The following is a 13,812-nucleotide window of genomic DNA, read 5'->3' on the forward strand; positions in this document are numbered from 1 at the left end:
CATAAGGTAGCAATTCGGCAACGCAGTAAACGAAGCCCCATGGTCACTGCTTCTAATACTCTTATCTCAGCCTACATCCTTGTCCCATCCCAGTGACAAATGTCATATCCCTAGAAGTGGCACCAAAAGCTCTCAACACTGATCAGTGTGGTGTGGCTTCAAGGCTAGATGTCAGAGCTTTTTCTACCCCACTCACCTTAGCCTTCCTCTTAGACTTGTTCCATGTCATCCCCAGAGTTCTTAGAGCCTTATATTATAAATCAGAGACACCCAGGAAGAGAAGTAACAGCTTTACTATACTATTCTGAGTCACCTTGGAAGGCGAAGCCTCTCACCTATAGGGGCCAGCAGATCATGGACATAAGATGGCTGAACGTTGATGACTTAGAGGCAAAGTGGTGAAGGCCAGGAACAGCAGAGATGGATGCCACACTTGGGGCAGAGCTGGTCTATATAGAAGAACCCTTCTCTGAATCCTGAGTTAACATTCAGGTGATATAAGGCCAAAGGCCCATATACCAAGAGGCATTGAGAGACATCAGCAGGTATAGGGCCTGGATGCTTGGGGCTGCCAAAGAGCACCAAAAGTCTGGGAGGTTTGAGAGCACAGCCTGTATTGTTGGCTCACCTTTATGTAGACCTTGAGAGGCATTCTGCTGTTCTTCAGACTGGCTGCTGTAGCTCCTCTAACTGGAGGTAGGGGGTAGAATTGCTACTAGACTTGCCAGTAAGAGCTAGAATCTCCATGTCTCTCAGATCCAGTTTTAAGTCCATTAGATAGATCTGAAAACCATGAGGGAAGAAAAACTCAATTCTACTTGCATTTGGGGATGAGGGTCTGAAAAGAAGGTGTCAGGCGGGTTCTTTCATCGTGATGAATCGACTTTGTATTCTCATGACAGTTTGAATGAGAACATGGCCCCATAGGCTCATATGCTTGAATACTTGGTCCCTAGTTAGTGGAACTACTTGAGAAGGATTAGGGGGTGTGGCATTGTTGGAGGAAATGTGTCATTGGGAGTAATCTTTAAGATTTCAAAAGTGCACACCAGGCTCACTTGCTCTCTCTGTGCTTGCCACCTGTGGATCAGGATGTAAAGCTCTCAACTACTGCTCTAACTCCACACCTGCCTGCTTCCTGTCATGATGATCACTGATTAACTCTCTAAAACTGTAAGCAAGCCCCCAGTTAAATGCTTCCTTTTGTAAGAGTTGCGTTGGTCATGGTGTCTCTTCACAACAATAGCCCAGAAACTAAGATACTCCTCAAAGTACAAGTTTTCTCATAGCTAGGATGGGGTTTGTGGGCATGGGTGTGAGAACCCTGTTTAGAAATAGTGCACAAGTAGCTTCAGCAGGAAGCTTAGGCTGGGATTGGAATGTCAGCTTGAAACTTATGTTGTCTTCATGGGAAAGTCAGAGAATTGTCTACAGGCATGACTGTCATGGCTACACTCCTAGTTCCTCCTGGACAATAATTTTGTAGACTGACCTTTTCAACTGCCATCAGATTGGTGACTACAGAACTGTTGGAGAGGTGTGCTCCTGGCATTGAAGGCAGAGATAGAGGTCCAGAAGCCAGACACAGGTCACCTCTGGTCAGGGCCAGGACTTGTTTCCTTCTCTGAAGCCCCCAGCAGGAGTAGAAGAAAGAATGTTGTCCTGCTGTTGTGTAAAACTTTCTTTGAGATTGAAACATCCCATTAGGCACAAAGCTCCTTAAGCAGGAAGCTAAACAACTTAAAAAAGTTTCAGGAAGTCTCTGAAACTGACTAGATCCAGTAAGCTCCTTCCTGCTAGATTAAGCAATAAGAACCGAGAGTCCTTCTCAGACTGAAGGAAGGTGTAGTTTAAACCGACTAAGGCACCTGTAAAGGACACTCTCCAACCTACTGAGCTGTCCCCAGGCTGCGCAGTGTGTTCCAGGTTCCCAGCTTTGTGAGCCGTCACCCGTGCTGGGGTGGACTTTGAGTCGATTCTACTGGATCCTTACCCATATTCCTGTAAGTAACCCCAATAAAACCCATTAGGTTACCAAAATGGACTTCAGTGGTTTCTGTACTTTTGTCTGTCATGGTCTTCCTAACTGGAGATGGGTGGTGCCTCTCTCCAGAAAATGTTTTGTTATCCAACGGCAGCTGACATCTTGCTCTGGGCTTAGGGAGACATTTTCCAGTTTCTGATCCTCACAGCTGAGAGATCTGTTGTTTATGTCACCCAGTTTGTGGAGATGTGTTCTAATAATAATACAGTCCCCAGACAAATAACAACAAAACTCCACCAACAGCCATCACTGCAGCAAAGCTGACATCGTACCCAAAGCAATGCAGGAAGCAGTCTGATAGCACCAGACACCCCAGGACTAAGATCTCAGCACAAAGGAGACTTAACTACCCCAGTGGGACAAAGGGCAGGGACCAAGAGACAAAGCCAGGGGATGAAAGATGAGGGAGAAAGAGAGGAACAGGGAAGAGGAGCGTGGGATATTTGCCTGCTTCTGAATAGAGGGTAGACAGACATAGCAGTTTATAAAGGTAAAGGGGAAACCCCGTGTTAGGATGAGGTGTTCAATTTTAATTGGGCAAGGGACTTGTGATTGTTAGACTTCAGTATTTTGCTAGGTGGACCTTGGTAGTCACTCTCAGGGGGCAGAAATGGCCAAATAAGGAATCGAGGTTGATAGCCAGCTTTAGCCTAATGGTTTTTTAGCAAGGTAGGGGAAATGGGGGAAGGCTGTGCTTGTTGCGCTCTGGCCTGTCAGAGCGCCGTCCTCAGAAAGTGCTATGACATGCAGACCATCAAACCATTGCATTAATGGGAGGATCCACTGTGCCAAGTGTTTGCTGGGTGCCAAGACACAATAGAAGAGCCCTGGTGGCTCTGTGACAATTTTTTTCAGTTTCTTCTCCTTAAAACCGACCGCAGTGAGCCAGGGCTGTGTCTCCATCATAGCCCCAGCATTTGAGATGCTTTGTCTCTGTGAGCCCCATGGATGGACTCTCTCTGGGCTGCAGATCCTGCCCATGGAGAAGCTTGGTTCTTCCTCATGCTGCCTGGGCCTGGGCACCGCCTAAGGAGTCTTAGAGTTTCTGCTCTGGTACCTGTGTGACCCACCTCTTCTCATGAGAGCACTGCCACCTCAGGCAGAGGCTGCTTTGCTCATCGGTCACCAGTCTGTCCCCTCAGCATCATTCACCGGTGTCCTTAAGCAGAAGAGCAAATGCAGTTACTCATGTTTGCAAAGCTGAAGCTAGACAGGGTTTAGGATGTGTGGAAGAGACAAAGCCAACAAGGAAGATGGAGCCCCAAGCTTCATCCTCTAGCGGCCGAGAGAACATCCACCGTTTTCCACCATGTCCTTTGTCCCATGATATGCTGGGAAGTGGACAAAGGGGACATTCATTTTCTCTGTGAGTCCTCCCTCTCCTGGTTTGTATGGCAGGGAGGTGCCATTAAGCTACCCACTGACGCTTCTCAAGCCTGCCTGCCGCCTGTTTCCAAGGGCTACACTCAGGGCCCATAACTCCCCTGTATTGTGTCCTGTTCACTTCTCACCACACAGGCCTCCTGTACCTCTGTCCCACCCTCATGGCTCCTTCCTGGCTGTGTTGGAGTAGAGGCTGCAGCGGACATAGCCAGGTGACAGGTCTATGCTGTAACGCCTAGAAACTGGACTAATCCTGCCAACTTCCTCTCAAGGTGACACGGAGCAGCGTTGTCACCATCCAGGGTGGCAGCATCCTCAGGAACAAAGCAGCCAGGCAGCCATGTCAGGGATGAGTTGGCAACCAGAAGCATGGGCCTTGGAATGAGCAGATGGCTCCCATCCATACGGCCCATTGACAGGCTATGTGACCTCTGGTTGATCACTCTCTGGAACATCTGTAAAAATGAGATTTGGACCAAGACCTAGGGTGACCCAGGGCTGGGTGTGTCTGGGACTCAGTTATAATCTGGGCCTGCCTTCCAGTCTGGCCCTGGTGTCACATGGGCTAAATATTTCTTTCCTCCCACGGGAACGATGGCAGCAAAGCAGAACTAGGTATAGTTCAGGGGCAGGGCTATTTTCCTGGCTGCTTGAACTCACCCTTCACGGCTCCTGGCTCCTCCTATTGGTCTCTGGCAAACTTTGTACTCTTTTATAGTCCTGGCTCATTTTGGTGCTACCGTGATACTCCCGGGCCAGGAAGGCAGGGCTGTGGGCTGGCAGAAGCTGCCAAATCTTCATGCCAACCATCTTGGTGGTGGAGGCTTGATCCAGCAAAGCTGAGGCCTTCCAGGCTTCCTATTCTTTCTGTCCCTGTGGTCCCTCACTTTCTATCCTCTGCCCCAATCCTTCCCTCCTTGGTCTCAAAGTGTTGTCTCTGTTTTGTCCCCAGAACCTTTCCTTTTATGTGGGGTCTGGTGGCGGTGGTGGTGGGGCTTTCCACAGACACAGCTAGCATCACAGAACACAGACTATCTGCACACAGGCAAACTGCAACACTCATTTCTACTCATAAGTCCCAGGTCCCTTGCTGGCTATATCACCGGGCAGGAAGTTTGGGTGTCCAGGGATGACACAGGGGAGGGTTGTTGACTCAGTAGTTGGCTGGGGCAGGAAAGAGAAGAGGCTGCTGGTTATGTAGTACGCAAAACCAGATTATTGGAAGTTGGCTTTTCTCTGAGTGGAAAGAGCAAGACCTCTGTTCCAAGCATGGCTGCCTTGGAACCTGCAGGGAGAGAGGGGTGCATGGCCAAGCACTGCTCTACTCAGTGGTCCTGGGTCTAGATAGAAGCCTCTCTCTGCCTTGGGGCCTTTCAAACTTCTTGGAGGGAAAGGGGTGTGGGAATGGAGGCTTCCCTCTCACATGGGAAGCCGTAGGCAAGTAGAGTGGAAAGGGGGGTTGGTTTGCAGGAGTTGGGGTGAAAGTCTAACTGTGGCCTTATTTTCTTGTCTGACCCCACAGTGATGTCAGCTCCTCTGGTGGTCTGTAAATACACTCTGGGAAACCCAGCTGGCAATACTAAGGATGTGGCCGTTAGGACGGAGGGTCAGTGTCATGCAGTACACAGCCACAGTGGCAAAGCAGAGAAAGCCCTCGGGTCTCTTGCTCCCAGGTACACTGTCCCCACTCGTGCTCAGGGTCTGGTTGCCAAGCCTAGAGTTGTACACTAAGAACTAGGTGGGCAGTTGCTTTAGGCAGTCATGCCCAGACAGGTAGCATGGTGGCTGGGACCCTGACCTCACTGGGAAGATGAGGAAGAAAAGCTACAGTGTCTGAGGCGGCTCCTGACATCGTGAGATGAGACCGGAGATGCTGAGGGTCTTGGCTTCCTAAGAGCTCTGTAGACCAAGATCTGGAAGGGTGTGCAAAACTGAATTTTATATCACATGCTCTGCTCCACAAAAGGAAGAGGAGCCTGTAAGTGTTTTAAAACATACTTTGAGCAGTAAGATTAAAATAAAATACACTTTCTTACTTAAGGGAGCGGCGTTTAGTTATCTCAAAAAAAAAATCACTTTTCTCTCTGTAGCGTTAGCATCGAAGTGAGAAGCAGCGAGGACTGAGAGAGATCACACAACTCAGTCTCCAGATTCACAGATGGTGGAGTAGAGCTTCAGAGACAGGAGGTGACTTGCCCCAAGTTCTACACTTTGGGGGATGCAGAGCCAGGGTCCTGAGCTAGGCTCGCTGTAGTGCAAAATGGGCTTGGGGCTGATCGCAGCCTGGGTTGGAAGCATTGTGTATTGTCCAGGGTTAGGGCTCTCCCCAGCCTCACCAGGTCAGCGCCAAGACCCAGGTGAGACCCCGGGGAGCCTGAAACAGCTGTGAAGGGACAGACCGAGATTGCACCAATGAGGATCAGTCAGGTCTGAGTGCTACTGGGAAGCCAGAAGTGCAAACAGTCCAATGTGTTGTAACAAAGACAAGAACATCCTCCTGCAGAATCTTCCGTGATAGCTTTTCAAGAAGAGCCCACTTCTGGGCTTGCCTAGAACTCTCACAGGAGCACCCAGGCTCTGGGTTTTGCATTCTGTTTCTTGCAACAGGGGCCGAGAGGGTTGCAAATCCAGGCTGCCCGGCAGGTCTGTGGCAGCTTCTCACCCAGCGTCTCTCCACACACTTCCTATTTTTACTCTTAATAACCACGCTCGGGGTTACCAAGGTCTCCCTGTTGCTATAGTGAGAGGTGACGGTGCCAGCCTTCCAAAGCGCTGGACTCTTGGCTCTGAGGGAAAACACAATCCGAGTTACCATATCTCGGGGTTGGACTGAGAAGATTTAACGCTCCGTTTTCCAGCCTTTGAAACAATGGCAGCGTGTGCTGAGAAGCACACGAAACCTCAGTAACAAAGAAAAATGGGCAGCTCCGGGGAGTGGGCACCTGAGAATACGTGGAAGATAAATTTTAAATTACAAAGATGATAAAATTTCAGGAAAGAATATAGAGGATGACAAATAAATTAAGACAGACATTGCTAACACAGCCTCCGTGGCTTTGCCGACAGCCCCACCATCATGAGCCATCATCACACACAGGCCAGTGCTGAAGACAGAAGAAACGCTGAGTACCGCCGCTGTGTTCTGGCCGGTGCTATTTCCTGCAGAGTTGAGTGCTTAGGTCACGTACCATGACATAACATCACACAGCACCCTCCTCCATCCCCCCTCCCCAGTGTCTCTCAAACCTACGGTCACCCCGGAACCACCACTGTCTAAATATGTTCCTCCTCAGATGTGGGTGGCAGGCACACCACCCTTGGTCCCTGTTTCTCCACCAGCGTCCCTGTCTCCTCCATGCTGGCACGATCCTTGCTAATCAAAGGATGGGCTCAGACCAGCAGAGTGACCTGCTGCCCCCCAGGAGATTATTAGAAAAGCACATCCCCACCTCACCTGGGTCTACAAGTCAGCATCTGTATTAGGACAAGGAGTCTGAGGATCATTGATCTCATGTCTACGTCCTCCAGAGCTGCGGGGTAGGAAGCAGAAACCAGGTACACACAGGGCTGAGCAGACAGAGGGGCCTAGCCAGCGGGGTGCATATAGGAGCGGGCGAGAAGAATATCTAAGTTTGACAACTCAGATCCAAGATGGCTGCTCGGGACAGGCTCCCTTTCACTCCCATCTCATAGATGAAGACTCCAAAGCACAGAGAGGTCTACATGCTTACTCGGGGTCACACAGCTCCTGGGTGTAGTAGGACCAGGATACCAATGCAATTCCATAGTCTTTTTTAACCACCCTGAGATGTGGCCCAGAGTTCCAGCTGAGCAGCAAGAGGAGGTTTGCACTGATGGGAAGGCTAGTCGCTGGAGCCTGGGTAGTTGGTTACCAGTAGCCCGAGTCAGGATTCAACTCGGAATGCTTTTAGGCACCGAATGGAGATAGGCTTTCTGCCTCGAGCACTGGAACATCAAGGCAGGAAGTTGGTCTGTGTTCTCCTCTCGGAACAGTCTCTCCTTCCACACTAACCCCTGACATGCACACACACACACACACACACACACACACACACACACACACCCCGCATGCACTCGAAGACAATTTCCTTCATCTTTCATGGTGGGAAGACACAAGGGTAGATAGCTGTTTTCCAAATCAGGAAAGCGATAAAACAATAAATCCAATGGTTCCCTTCTATAGCAAGTAACCAGGCCCAGAGAACTGGGGTCTCTATTGAGTCTATGCCCCGGATTCACTGCTTCCTGAATGCTGCTGGGTCCTTGGTCTCAGGGTGGCCTGAGTACCAAGCCAGCCTGCACCCTGATGCTGACTTCCTAAATCAGTATCAATTCTGCCTCAAGCTTAGGCAGCAAGATGCAGCTCACACACTGGTGAGGAACAAAATATCTGCTTGCTGGTAAAGATCCAAGCCTTACAGAAGCGTGTCCTGAGACGCTTGAGACAGACAGCCATCCCCTGGGACTTTCTTTTCCCACTTCCCAAGGGTAGCCACTTAACATAGCCCCTCTCCTTCATTTCCCTGCCAGCCATTGGCTTGTGCAGGATCACTGCCACAACAAGGCTATTTTTAACAAGCATCCCAAGCTTCGGGGGGTTGAGGAGAGGGGTAGGAGAAAAGATTCTATTTGTACATCTCTAATCCGCACACATTTGAGAAGGCACTGGCGTTCTCCTCCCTGCTGCAAGGGTTGTGGGCGATTGATCAGGCACTGGGCACCGGGTAATCCTTTTCCTTCCCTTAACAAGGCTACAGGGCTTCCAGCAGCTGGGGCCGTGCTTCCCACCGCCCCCAGCTCTCTCCTGTCTCTCAGCCTGGCTGGAGAATGCTTGCACAGTCTCCTGGGCCAGAGAGGTCTGGGAACCTGACTCTTAGTGCCATGCTCATATTTAGAAAAGTCTCCAGCCAGACTTTGGCGCCTGCCCTACGTGGGCTCTGGATGGGGGTGGGGGTGGAGCTCACATCTACTGCCTCCAAGCGGGGCAGATTCTGGGTAGGCAAGTCCCTGTGTGAAAATAAACGTGGCCCCCATTTTTGTGGAGGAGCCGTGGGAACCTTTACCCCTTGGGCCAAAGGGGGTGTGTATAGGTGGACAGTGGACCCCAGGGAGCAGGAAGAAAGATGTCACAAGTTTGGGCTGGGGAAATGGTGGTGGCAAAGGCATTCCAGCTCTGCCTACTTTCCGCACCCTTTCCCGAGGTACTGAGGGCATGCCCCTGTCTCAGAGGAAATTCCTGACTTTCAGTGGGACAGAGTGTGTTCTGTCTTGCCATGCCCTTTGCATTCTGACCTCCCTAATCTGTGGAATAAGACCCAGGTTGCCTACACCAGGCCTCTTCCTTCTCCTCTCTCTGAAGGGCGGGTCCTCAGTATCTCTGATGGCGTTGGTACAAAGTGACCAGGGGAGCCATCACCCCCTGAGCTCTTCTTTGGCTTCCTGCAAGAAGTCTTCCTGAAGAACCTTCTGCTTCTGATATTAGCACATGGTGCTGGATGACTTCCCTGCACCCGGCATATGTTACACAGTGGCCCTCTTAGGTGACAGACATCATGCCTCAGCCCTGTGAGCTCTCTCTTTTCAGCTAGTTCCTTTCAGGGAAGGCTTGCTGGTGCACTACCTCTGTTGTCTAATGAGCACCAGCAGGGCAGGACCTGCCCCTGCCCAGTGGTGGCCTTGAGACCTGAGAGGTGCAGCTATGGGAGATGGGATAGGAGGCTTTCTACTCTTGAGAGAGATCACAGCACCCTGGCCCTCAGCAGCTCTGCCCTGGGACCACATGGACTTGCTCTTTGAATTCTTGCTGGGGAAGAAGCTGTGTTTCCATAGTCCTATTTTCTGAAGGGTCAAGGAGGTGACTGTCATCTCCTCTCGTGGCAGGCAAGAGCTCTGAGAAGGGTCAGGGAGACTGAGGAGACATTTTCTATGTGTCTCCCCCAGCCGCGTCACATGGTAAATGTGCCCCGACTGCATAATGAGGGAACAAAGGGGAACCCAGCCTCAGGAAGCACACCCCAAATCGAGAAGCGAGGCACGGTAAGAAGGTAGCTCTGTGGGCTCAGGAGGCCCTTGGGACCAGCCCCAGCTCCTCCTTTTACAAGAAAGTCCTGAGGGCCAGAGGCAGTGGGGAGGGTGCCTCAAAACCATCAATAGACCTCCGAGGCCAGAGGATGGTGAGATCTAGAGCTGAGCACAAGGCTGCCCTAGGTATCTCTCGCCCTTGGGAAAACTGCCTTTTCATACGGTTGGGGGTGGACAGTGCAATTTTTCTCTGAGGGTTAATTGTTTGGCTGACAGCACAGATAATTAGGACTGAGAATCCCGGAGCCAGGGTGACAGCACCATCTGCTATGAATATGTTGCAGTCCCACCCCACAGGAGGGCCAGGACGTGCCGGTGCCGCACAGACATAGAGATGTGGGTGTCCCACCATTTGCTGTCAGTCCAGTATCAAATGACCCAACTGACCATGTCATTGGTGGGCCAGGATAGTGGGCTGCTTTTTATGGGCAGCTCCCTCCCTTCCCCCACGATGCGTGCACACACATGGTACTCAATTAGCAAGTGCCTCTGGTCCCGGGAGCTGCCGATTTTTGTTCCCCCTCGTGGTCTAATATGCTGTGCCTGGTCCTCTGCTGGCTGGAGGGAGACATGAGGAGCTACACAAACTGCACAGAACCATTAATGCTTGGGTTCATCTTCCTGCCTCCTTCAGGGTCAGCCCCCTGTCCTGGCTGGCTAGCCTTGGGCCTGTGCTACTTGCTCCAGAATCGGGCTAGCACTGGCTACGAAGGCCAGGAAGAATGACCTGGGCGAATCCTGAGAAGCCTTTGCCCAGAGTGGGGGTCCTTTCTTCACATGGGCAGAATCCTGCAGGATTATCCTCCTCCTTATGGTTGAATGCTCAATGTCCTCCATCGGGTCAAGCATATAAAGACTTGGTCCCCAGCTGGAGGCACTGTCCTGTGAGGCTACAGAATCTTGGAGATACAAGGCTGACTGGCAGGTAGATATATGGCCATAGTGACAGAGCTTGGAGTTTATAGCCTAGCCCTGCTTCCAATCTACTCTCTATCCTTCCTGGTTCGTGGAGACAAGCAGCTGGTGATAGTGTGATGCCATCCCACCATGATGAACTGTGTTCCCTCAAACCATGAGCCCAAATAAATCCGTCCTGTCTTAAGCTGTCTCTGTCAGTTGCATTGGTTAACACGATGCTGCCATGAACCCTGAAAACACACAATGAGAGAGTCCTAGCCCATGCCTGAAGGGCGGGACCTTTGCTGCTCCAGTCAGCCCTAAGTCCCCCCCACCCCCACTTAAACACCTTAGAGAGGGTATGGAGTGCGCGTGTGTTTTTCAAGGGGGTAACAGTACCACCTTGCCTTCCAAAGCGGTTCAGTATCTGCCATGCCGCTTGTTGCCTTGTGAGGAAGGCCCTCAAGAGGTCTGTGGCAGATAGCTTGGAGGCTTGTGAGTTAGAGCACTTAAATCACGGCCAGTTCTCTTTGAGTCTGAGATACTCCTGTTGTCTCCATATCTTTTCAGATCATTTTCTCTGCTTCATGCCCTGTGCCTTGCACCGTGCCCCCCGCCCTACCCTGTGCCCCATGCCCCTTGCCCCTCTCTCGTCTTACTCCTCACAGGAGGAGAAGACCCAAAGCATAATTATCTCACCCACTCCCCAACAAAGGGAGTGGCCACTGTTCCTCCTTGCTTCACTTTCTTTCGGCCCTCGTCCTCTGGAGGGGTGACGTGACATTTAGACCAAATGAACCTAGCACCGGGTAGCTTCCTAAGGGAAAAAAATATTTAAAAGTTGGAAATAAAAAAAGTTGGCCAGCCTTGACCTTCTCCAGTTTACCATGTGATGTTTGGCCATCTTCTCAACCTCTCTGTGCTTCTCTTTCATTGTTGAAACGACTCCTCACAGAACTACAAAACAGGGTGCAAAATCGGTTTCTGGAGTGCAGTCATTATACGTGTGGAATATAGATCATCATTGTTTTGCTTCAGTGGTCCACGCAGGCCGAAGGGGAGGACGTGTGTTCTTTGATTCCTCTGCTACCTGCGCCTTGGGCATGATGCTTCCTCTCCATTCAGAGCCTTTTCTAAGGCAGCCGGTCCACTGAAGCCACGAGAACCCCGAATGCATCTCAGTCATGTGGGCAGCTGAACTGCCCCAAGCCTGAATAGAGGGGCCGGGCAGGTGGTCCCAGTGCCTTCTGACTCCTCTTTGAAGAAGAGAAACCACAGTCTTGGCCCTGAAACGTCAGGAATCAGTGGTAGCAATGTCAGGGTCTTTGTCCCTTGATATAGGGAGTTTTCTCTCTCTCCGTGCCTCTTCCTTTGAGGTAAAGAGCTGGAAAGATTCATCATGGGGCCACAGGTAGGGTGTCTCCCTGGAACTCCCAGTCTCTAGTACCACAAAGTCTTGCCCCAGGATTTGGCAAGAAGTAGAGGGGCGTGTCCTGTTTTCTGTGGCTCCCATTGGCAGAGTGAGAGTATCCTTTCCCTCCCTCTTCCAGAACACTGGGGCAGCTCAGGGGGCTCGTTGATGGACCTGAATTGAAGCTTGAGTGATGGCTGGGGGTAGGGGGGGTACCTGATTGGAAAGGGAGTCTTTGAAGTGGATAGAATGAAGTAGGCAGAGGCAGGAAGTCAGGAACAATGGATGTGCATGTGTGTGAGTGGGTGTGTATGAGAGTGTGTGTATATGTGTGTGTATGTGTGTGTGTGCATGTGCATGTGTGTGAGTGGGTGGTGCATGGACATGAATGTGTGTGTATATGTGTGTGTATGTGTGTGTGTGCATGTGCGTGTATGTGAGTGGGTGTGTACATGAATGTGTGTGTATATGTGTGTGTGTGCATGTGCGTGTGTGTATGTGCACTTGAGCCCTGAGCCTATGGTCAGCTACCCTACGTGGCTTAACCACCAGGTACCATGGGATCTAATAATTAAGAACAGTAAGAGGCTAGGAAGAAAACAGTTCACGCCTGGACTTGTATACCTGGGCCTAATTGTGACGGAGACCTCTCTTCTCCTTGCAGATCGCCCCTGAAGCATCTGGAGCTTGTCTCCCCATCCCAGAGGATTCGGCCAGCCAAAAGAGGACAAGAGGATGGCACGTGGCTTACCCAGGGCTGAGCAGTGAGCCGCAGCCTTTTGAACCTGGAGCTCCGACTAGGAGGCTGTACCGCTGGAGTGACTCAGGAAGAATTGATGCTCTGGTCCCAGGCGACATGTACATGGTGTAATGACAGGTAATGGACCTGAAGCTCAGCTATCCTTTATCAGTGATGTGGCAGGTAGGGGAATATATCAGCTTGTATTCGGCACACAATGTCAGCCTCAGGAAGATAACTGTGCAAACAAAGCCCACGAAGCCCGATAAGATGATAGATGGACACCTCAGAGTTATTTGTTTTTACCCATGTGCTTGTTGAAGCCAGGTACCGGAAGATTTAGCGGCAGCTGAGTTCACTTCCTATGCCTTGTGGGAAGGCCTGGCGTCTGGGTTATGCATGCAGCATATCTTGTTTGAGGGACTCAGAGTACAAATCAAGAACTCACGATTGTCATGAACTCCCTACAGGAAGCAGGGGACTTAGGTCAGCAAAGAAATTGAGATAACCAAGGGTAAGGGAGGTCTTAGAGACCCATCATGCATGAGGGGTAGGTTGGGGGCTTTGTGCCTTGGGACCACCTCAGGTTTAGTTCAGATACCTAGAATTTTGGTGCTGCTGGTGTGGCTTATGAAGAACAGAAAAGTAAACTGTGCCCACCCCTTCCTTCAACGGTGCCCGGGCAAGTGGGGGGAAGACTGAAAACAGCTGGGAGGTCTTATGTAGGGTGGTAGAGGGAACATGCAGGATCTAGCAGATTCGGTGAGTCTAGTGGTTTATCCTAAGATTTAGCCAAGGCAGGAAGCCACCAGGCTAATCCCTAGGGCCAGGAAGGCCTGGCCTCCTGAGACTAGAGAGAGAGACAGGGCTGACAGGGCTGGAAATGCCAGGACTGCTACTACTGGTCGTCTGGTCTGTACCACACGTAACACGAGGATAACACTCTGGCAACCTCCCCCCACGGGGAACAAAGAAGGCTGAGACAGAAGCAAAAATAGCTTGAAGTCTTGGGAAATGACCTGGGGCAGTGGGAGAAAGGCCAATGGGTAGCAGCAGGAGGCCGGAGAGGGTGCGGCAAATTCCATCTAGCTCAGGCTAGGGTTGAGGTCTTGGTCAGAGCCAAGGGCTGGGGAGGAGCAGAACATTAGAACTTCTGGGTGGCCTTCCTTTGAATCAGTCAGAAAGAGTAAGTGGAAGGGATTTAGCAAGCTAAGCCCTTGTCTAGGAAAATGGATA

At 51.0% G+C, this 13,812-nt stretch overlaps 1 protein-coding gene across 1 annotated transcript in view; it reads left to right on the top strand.

The window, feature by feature from the left end:
* Zbtb7c (zinc finger and BTB domain containing 7C) overlaps positions 1-13,812 on the top strand; it is a 323,617-nt gene that overhangs the window by 59,778 nt on the left and 250,027 nt on the right. Inside the window, 1 exon segment of the mRNA NM_001127375.1 lies at positions 12,502-12,714. The gene's annotated coding sequence lies outside the window, so the exon portion shown is untranslated.

Source organism: Rattus norvegicus, chromosome 18 (assembly GCF_021556685.1).
Source record: "Rattus norvegicus strain SHRSP/BbbUtx chromosome 18, alternate assembly SHRSP_T2T, whole genome shotgun sequence".
NCBI classification, from domain to species: Eukaryota; Metazoa; Chordata; class Mammalia; order Rodentia; family Muridae; genus Rattus; species Rattus norvegicus.